Source organism: Rhipicephalus microplus, chromosome 5 (genome assembly GCF_043290135.1).
Source record: "Rhipicephalus microplus isolate Deutch F79 chromosome 5, USDA_Rmic, whole genome shotgun sequence".
NCBI lineage: Eukaryota > Metazoa > Arthropoda > Arachnida > Ixodida > Ixodidae > Rhipicephalus > Rhipicephalus microplus.
The window spans coordinates 106,848,805-106,856,971 of NC_134704.1; the positions used below are offsets into that span (position 1 = coordinate 106,848,805).

The 8,167-nt window shown below is 43.2% G+C and overlaps 1 non-coding gene across 1 annotated transcript; it reads left to right on the forward strand.

Moving 5' to 3' along the window:
• The first annotated feature begins 1,515 nt into the window (after nucleotides 1–1,515).
• TRNAS-GCU (transfer RNA serine (anticodon GCU)) lies at nucleotides 1,516–1,588 on the forward strand. The gene has a single exon. It is a non-coding gene; the product is annotated as a tRNA-Ser (tRNA).
• Nucleotides 1,589–8,167: the final 6,579 nt, after the last annotated feature.

Genomic DNA, 8,167 nt, shown 5'->3' on the forward strand with positions numbered 1-8,167 from the left:
CGAGTGCGCGTACTGAGCGTTAGCAGTCATTTTTGTTGAACTTATTTACGCACAGTTTGCATTTCTCAATCGCTTCCCTTAGTTTGTTATATTTTTACTATCTTCTGCATGATTTGTCCTTCTTTATAACTTTCTCTCTCTACTAAGTTTATTCAAATATGTTGTGTGTTGGTATTTTTTTTCTTTTCTGTAGAAGCGGTCTCGTCTCAACCTTCTTGACTACAGTTATGTCGTGGCTTAGTACTTACACGAACCTGTACGAGAACCCATCCATTTGCTAGCCTTGTGACTAGGCCGAAGATGTGAGAGCTTACCTAGAGCTTCACTATATGTAAACAAGAGTGAGACCTACGTACACTTTCACTGCATGTAAATTTCAACATTGCGTTTTCACCGAGAAGCGTTGAAGTTACATTTATTTCTTAAGCCTCTCTCCTCGACATTTTGTGTGTATGCATGAGCTCAGCTAAATTGCGATTCGTACTGACCGATCTTGTCTCAGGGGTCTTCATTAGCTAGGCTTCAAATGGATGTAAATGTTCGGCAGGGATAAAGGTAGCGCATACCACAAGTGGAAACTGAAAATGACAGCAGATACCAGAATTCAAAACGAGAAGGATGTGTATATCGGACGTGCCTACTCAGATATTACATGGTGAGAGTAACTGGTGTAACGCAGGCAAGAATCGGCCATTCAGCAAGTTAGCACCAATGGCATCCATGACCGACCATGGTATACAAGAAGTTCGGGTTGAATTTTTAAATACAGCTTTAATTTCTTATTTCACTAGAGTTTCCGGGGTATGGAGAGGAGGAAACGTCGAGGCGTGCTTGCCTTGTGGCTTAAAGGTTTGCTGAAAGCTCAAAGGCAAACAGGTTTTTTTAAAGCGTCAGGTGCTTCGTAAAAATTTTCAAACAATCCTATAAGTGCAACATAACATCCCTTTTGTAGCAATTTCTCCAGTGAATGAGCAATGGTGAGTATGGTACAACTAGAAATAATCGATGCGTTTCTTTATAGGCCTTTTTGTGTATTTACTTTCTTGCTGCGCTGTCAAGTATTAAGTAGTTGTCAACCAAAGATCCTAAAGAAAGTATCACTAAACTATTCAGCTCACCCGCTTTTATTTTCTGCTTGGGGCAAGAAGTTCTCAAAAAACTATCTCTACGAAGACTACGGATATGCCTTACACATTCTGTAATGACGGAAGTAATCAGGAACTTTTGATCAGTGCGTGCTCCAAGTGCTACAGGAAAGATGAACATTCAGTTTTAACGCCATAGTGTGAGAGAGCTCGTGTCGCAGAAATTCCGCCGTTGGCATCGGCACCGTTGGTTGTGAGTGAAAAATTGTTCATGAGCGAGAAATTGAGAAAGAAGCAAATGTAATAAAGAATAACATTTTCGGTCTCATTGAGATATCGCACCCAAGCCATTCGCGTGGCAAGCAGGTGCCCTACCAAAAAGTCGCGATGTTACTTGAAGCTGCTTTGGGAAAAAAAAAACACTTGCCCCGCCGCGGTGGTCTAGTGGCTAAGGTACTGGGCTGCTGACCCGCAGGTCACGGGTTCGAATCCCGGCTGCGGCGGCTGCATTTCCGATTGAGGCGGAATTGTAGTAGGCCCGTGAGCTCAGATTTGGGTGCACGTTAAAGAACCCCAGGTGGTCGAAATTGCCGGAGCCCTCCACTACGGCGTCTCTTATATACATGTGGTGGTTTTGCGGCGTTAAACCCCACATATCAATCAAATCAATCAAAAAACACTTCATAAATGTCATGATGTAGATGGAGTCTCCTTAACGCATTTTGTTCAACAGGTGTCATGACGAAAACGAGCCTATTCGGCGATTAGTAGGCGCATTTGGGAGGCCATCAAACTACGTCGCAAAATGCCGGGATAGTTCAGCCATCGCCGCTTAGAACAAACAGGAACTTTCAAACAGCTCTAAAAATGGACTATTACCATCCAACAGAAAACATATTATGGCCTACCTGAGGCGTTAATCAACCAAACAGCAAACGCTAAATAATGTGCTGCCATCTGTGAGGCATTGTGAGACTTTATATGGCATCCTAAATGGCAAGCCTGCGGCGTGTATCTTGGAAGCCATGCGACTCTTGCTTTCGATATAAAACCTGCAAGTACCATTAGCGCGCGCCTGTATGTGTGCATGTGTCTATGTGTGTGTTACAAAACTTGTTAGGTATGCACTTAGCGGTTGAAGGGCGCACTAGGGGCTGGATTTCGCTATCGTGTTCAACTCTTAAAGGCAAACTTTAAGGGTCCTCCAATTTTTTCTATAATGGCATAAATTTATCTAAGTGAGAAAGCTTTCCAGGTATGTCAATCTCACATTGAGATCAACGTAATACACTAAATACAAATTCTACGACGTAGTACTTGAAAGCGTTATTGAAGTGTCCCATTTCTGATATTGTTTTTTTTTTTCTGTTAGGCGAATGCAGAAAATAAAGGAGCAGTTTTCTGTGTTGCACGCCGAGTATCACAGCTAAGAAATGTCAATTCGTGCTCTTTTTTTGTGGCGAATTTTTTTTTTGGTGGGAAGCACGCCATAAACTGCGTCAGTGTTATTTAGATCAGCTGCGAACGCTTTAATTAGAAAATACGCTCTGATCACAGCAATCAGTTTATGAGAAACTACACCCATTGTTTCCTGGCATGAAAAGCCGCTTTGGTGAGCGCACGTGAGCAAGCTCAATTACTGCCGTTGTGTTTTTGGACGAGTGTTCTTCTAGACTCCTTTTGTTCATGTTGGGAATAGATAGCAGCTTAAGCTGCTGTGCTACACACGCGATCATTAGGGAAGCTTATGGCTCTGTAAGGCCAGTGCTCCTATATGAACGTTTCAACGTCATTGGAAGGAGGCCCTTCTTTATTGTCGTTTCAGTTATACGCATTCCTCTTGGTCTTTACGCTGTAAATCAGTGTATGCGATTTTGTACCCTTGTATATTATGCGAAAATACTGAATGGGTTGTAATGCGTTGAATATTCTGTGCAGAAAAAGACCAGTTTCTCGCCTTACATATTCGAATATGTACTATCCCCTACATATTGTAATTATTAACAACAAAAGGCACTCGGCTTTCGCTAATACCAGAGTGATGCTCTGCAGAAATGCTGCCAACCTTGTGGATGAGAATTATTACAGTCGATTTCTCTGTACTATTCATTTTCTTTATAATGATACCTTACCTCGCATCGAGTCCGTTTACTAGCATGTAAAAGGGACATTCCTTGTTCAATAGCCTAATGTAATCTAAAAATATTAGGGGGCCGTAAACCTTTGACTTTAGGAGTTGAACACGACAGCGATATCCTGTTCTAAGTGCGTATTTCAAACACTTCTTGCAAGAAACCTTTCCGAACTTGCTATGCACCCACTACGTGGTCTTAAGGGAATAGGCGCAGTAGCCTGTGTGCCTTTTGTAGTGGGTGAATGCATTTAAACAATGAAGTCATTATGATAAGCACCTAACATCGCGGCCGCTTGTAATGGGCGCCTGTACCACGAAATATTACTGCCATATATCTTGTTTCATTCTGAAGCATGTATACAGGACGCGTTGATTCTAAAGTATGAAATCTACTTTGGCTGCACTTCCTTTGCAGATGAAGTTCTTTTCACTGTATTCACAAGCAGAGGCGTGACCGTGTGGTAACACATCCGCTTGCCACGAGACCACCAGGGTTAGATCCAGAATTTTGTGATCCCAGAATTTTTAGTATTTCTTTTATTTCCAGCGTTCTAAATTTTTTGGTCACGCATAAGATGACCTTTCGCTCACAACCATCGACGAAGACGTCTACACCAGCGCCGGAATTTCTGACAAAGCAATCTCTTTAACGCTCGTTTCACAGGAAACGAGCTTCGAAAAAGAAAATGACCATAAATTCAGGTCTAGCGTTCAAAAGCCGCCAATCGCTTGCACGGTGGCTGCCCTCCCAAAATACTATGATTTTCGTTCTGCCGAGCACCAGGCTAGATGTGCGCTTGCACCTATTAGGTGCCCGGCGGCAGCAATTCTCCGCCTCCCGCAGTAGCGGTGGATGCTCAACTATTTCACCAAGGCTGTGGTGCCCTTAGGTATGCCCAGGGGTCTTTGCAGAACCGTATGGCGTTGAAAACTTGTGGGGCCGAACCTTAAAAAACAGTCCATGCCCTTAAGGGCATGAACAGTTCATGCAGGGTGGATGAACGAGAACCATTGCTTCCCAAAAGGGACAGATTAGAACCGAATAAAATATAGCGCGTGAAAGACAGGATTGAAGTTTTTCGATGTAACTAAGACATTTGCGGCGATAGCGTGGCAGCAAGAAGCGCAGGACCGGGTACCTGACGGAACACTAAAGGCGCCTTCGCCCTGAAGTGCTTCAAGCAGCCTCAACTCTTCCAAAAGCAATCAAAGCCTTGACTGATTTGAAAGCGCACGTTTTACTTTTGATGTCATGTGCCACTCTTAACATTTTAATAAATGGGAAGCCTTTGTTAGCGAGCCCAAGGTTTTTCGAGCCTTGGTGTCTCTCTAAAGTCCTACATCTGGGTGCGCTCGGTATAGTCTCCTTAACGGTGTAGAGACCGAATTTGGCATAATATTTGCAGAGTGCGGCTGTCAGAATAGGACATGAATTAGACGTAAAAAGTATTTTAACGTATGTCGTTAAAACCTTTTGCCCGCATGCGTACACCGTTGTCGCGGTATGCGGCAGGTACGTGCCGCAGTTGATGGATATTTTATATTTACATTGGAAAGGCGAAAACAGATATTGGTAATTGAAACGCGAGCCTGGTAAAGAAACTGACAGTGGCATCAAAAACCCGCCCAACACAAAAATTTTGATATTGGATCCAAGCTGGGATCAAATCCAACTATTCTGCGCAACAGCAAGGTATTCAATTACCGAGTCATGCCAGGTCTAGAAAATCCTTGGAATAAAGACCCTATGCCCCCGTCCTGTCGGCAGTACTCATTAAGTAATTTGTAAAAAAGCATTGACCTACATACGTGTTCATATCATAATGACGTATTTCGGGTTAACATCTATTAATGTTTTAGAGTTGGCTGGCTACATTCAATTGTTGCTCGACCCTAAGGATTGTATGAGCAAAAGGTACGTCTGATATCCTCATAATCACACCGCTATGCGTGCACTTCGGTTTGATGAAGCATGGTTCTGCGCTCTCAAGTGTGGGCTGGTACTACGCAAGACCATGAGCTACTATTCAAACCGCGCTTCTGTCAGCGTGCCCGGTAAACCAAATATGTGCACACCACTCCTCCCCTTTCTAAACTTGTCGAAGAACCTGATAACGCTTAGCTAAAGGCCATGATTGATTGATTGATGTGTTTGGTTTAACGTCCCAAAGCCAACATATGAATATGAGAGACGCCGTAGTGGAGGGCTCCGGAAATTTCGACCATTTGGGGTTCTTTAACGTGCGCTCAAATCTGAGGACATAAGCCTAGAACATTTCCGCCTCTATCGTAAATGCAGCCGTTGCAGCCGGGATTCGATCCCGCGACCTGCTGGTCAGCAGCCGAGTATCTTAGCCACTAGACCACTGCGGCGGGGCTACGGCTATTCTTTAGGGACAGGCGTGGATTTCTTGCTGCCTATTCTCTAAGCGCAAAGTCGACGTTCAGAGAAAAGCGAATGGACAAATTGTCTACTCATTTATGTCGTGACACCACGCAACAGTTACCATGGCCTTCGAGTAAAGCAGACCCAAATCCTATTCTCATGTCTTTCATGCTCTTTATTAGACTGAAGAATGTTTGACTTGTGCTATATCAGCAATCGACGAAAAGCCTTTCACACGTGGTAGTGCTCTCACATGTGCTTTCTTTTGCTACAGAAACGGCTGGTAGGTTTCATCTATGGTTAAGACGTGTTCGTCGCCAGCGCTGGCAAGCGTTTATTCTTGGGTAGAACATACAACAGAGGGGGGAAGGGGGGGAGGATCATTTCCACCCGGAATTTTCTAATGTGTTGAAAATAAGGATGCCGACGTAAACAGCAATGGCAAAACCCTGTCAATAATGTTCATGTAATCGCAGTCATAATGAAAGAAAAGTATTCACTGAGTAACATCTGTTACAGGTGGCGTATTCAACAAAATAACTATTTTAGTGGATGGTGTGAGGAATAATAACCATTCTAGCTGTACCATTTCGTTTGTGTATCTAGGCTGCAAATTATTGACAGTCTTGCTGCGCAACAAGTATCCTGTTTTTACTAAAATAAATAATAATCTCGCACCACTTCGTCTTTAGAAGCTAAACCTACCACCTTCTGGAAATTCATCATTCACACGAGCATACTATATCCTGTTGTAGCCATGCCAGGTTGGTGGGTATTCGACAATATTTAGGCAAGGGCAGGCAAAGAATGTGAAGACTATGGGTTCTAAGTTAGATTTAGTAGTCTGGCTACGCCTACATTGCCGTTTCTCGAATATTTGCTACTTCGTTTGTCGTTGCTTCTGGAGTCTTTCGTAGTCGAGGACGTACACTTTCATTAGTGCAGGTTCTCTGCTGTATCTTGCCTTATATAGCTATGCTGTATTACTGAGGCCTGTGTTCAACGATTCGAGTAGCATTTGTTGACAGGTGCCTCAGTCAGAGAGAGGTTGAGCTAGGTACGTCAAGTTCAGGTAAATGCGCAGCGATCGTTATTTCGTTATGTGCATACATAAATCGTCGCTATGCTCACCCTTCAAGGACTTATGTCGTGATGTCGAAATCGCATTCTTCATTCGCAGCTCGCTGTTCTGTTTCGCAGCAGATAATGGGCTGCCTCTATTATATATTGCTGCCTGTTATGAACAACATTATTTTCAAGCTGATCCCTTCGCCGCTATGTGCTCAGAGCGTGCTCGAGATTCCCTTAAAATACCCTCTATGGTATGTTCAATCGGGGACGATGACTGGGTGGTGATGAAGACTTTATGTGGTAAACGCGAACAGCGCTTCTATCGGCGCACGTGCTCCTCTCTTGCAGTGATCTGAATCCCGAACGCAAATAATAGAGCGAAGTCGCTAGCCTTGATGCTGTGCTTGCGCTTCAAGTTGCATGTAGATAATGCTCGCAAGTTTAAAAACACAAAGAATGTGACAACGACGATCATGGTGGGAGAGAAGTATTCGTTATTTGATGTAAAAAATGGCTTCGGAACCTGAGAAGAATGAGAGCAGATCCCGGCATCTGATGGATATGTGTACCTAACGGCTCATAAGGATTTGCTAAAAACCGTGCGCCTTGCAGAATTCTTCGAAGCTATAAGTAAGCGGCGTGCTCTTCCTTGGCCTATGTGGCCCGCATAACTTGGAGACGCCAAGAGAGCAAACAGCGCTGCCCTGTCGTTCTTGAAGAAACATGAAGGGTCCCGACGCGAAGCTTAGTGCTGCGCTATTCTAGGTCATCAACTTAATTTTGATTATGCAAAGACATGATCCAGGAGTGCCTTGGAAAGTCTGGCTTCTTGTATGCGCGGTAGCATTCGAAGGAGTTCGCAAATATGCTGCGCATTATTTCATTTATTAGATCCCGGAAAGGTTATTCCATACTTTCATCATGAATGTAATTTATTTTTAGGTTTTTACAATAATGGTTGCACAAACTGTCAAGTTGTTCCGGGTGCTATATTCATTTTGCATTATTTACAAATTGACTACGTATAATAGTTTTTGAGTTATTTGAAATAAATGTGTCTGAAAACGTTAAAAATACAATAAGGGATGCCAAAAAATTATGTTTCCAAAAAGTCTCATCCGGGTGTGCTTGAACTAAAAGCCGAACGGCTCGTCACTCCACGTATTCGTAAACGAATATATTATTGTGTCCATGCATGAAAAGCCTCAAGAAGAAAAAAATTAAAATTTATCTGACTGGTCTGGGCACGAGGTAATTGAACTTGCAAATAGCGCGTTGTCTGGATTAAGCGTAACCCTGAAATTTGACGGCTGCGTCTCTATCAGCTTACGTATCTTATACTGTGCCCGAACTAAAATTATGAAGTTGAAGGGATGTACTTATATCGTAAAAAAGCTTGTAGCACTTTTTAAATGAAAATTAACGAACCTAAACGTTGCATAGCTCACTGCTGCCATGGTATCTGAGCCATGCATACTTTCCCTAGCTTTT